Raw genomic sequence first — 701 nt, 5'->3', positions numbered from 1 at the left:
TGCATAGAGGTAAGCTCATGGATACCAGCATGAGAGCCTGAGAATTCAACTCTGCCATCTCCTAGCTGTGAGAACGTGGGCAAGTTATCAAGCCTCCATTACTCCGTCTGCAAGATGGCAGTAATAATATTTAATGGGATTTCCTTCAGGAGTAAACAAGTTAATGAGTGTAAAGCTTTGGGTGACCAATCCTTGAATGCCAGCTTTGAGTACTGCTACCATCATGTTGCTTCGTCAGTTCATCACTATGACCCGACAACCATTCCAGCCAGTACACCTGGAACCTGGACTACTCAGTGACCTCCTCACCTCCCCACTTGGCTGCTCCTGCCTGTCCTAAACTCTTGTGTCTCCTTTGCAAAGCTGACAGACCCTTTCAGAAGGAAAAACAACCACTTCGATTCCATTCCTCCACGGAACAGAGAATAAACCTGAAACACCTGCAGCTGGCCTCAGAGAGTCACTGCGGCCTGGCTGTGTGTCCCCGCCTGTGTGCCGCCCCGTTCTCCATTCCCTCCGTGCCCCGGGCCACACCAGCCCCCTCCAGCGGCGTGGACGCTCCCTCGGCCTCCACTCCCAACCCCAAAGCTGTCTGCAATAGATCACACCGGAGGCCTTCTCAGAAAAGGACAATGTTCTAAGGCCCGACAAAAAGCAAACAAGCAACCAAAACAGTGTGGGGAAGGTACTGGCCGCCAGCT

The sequence above is a fragment of the Oryctolagus cuniculus genome, chromosome 6 (assembly GCF_051225735.1).
Source record: "Oryctolagus cuniculus isolate XC-2025 breed Fujian yellow rabbit chromosome 6, ASM5122573v1, whole genome shotgun sequence".
In the NCBI taxonomy this organism is placed as follows: Eukaryota; Metazoa; Chordata; class Mammalia; order Lagomorpha; family Leporidae; genus Oryctolagus; species Oryctolagus cuniculus.
This window is presented reverse-complemented; position numbering follows the sequence as displayed.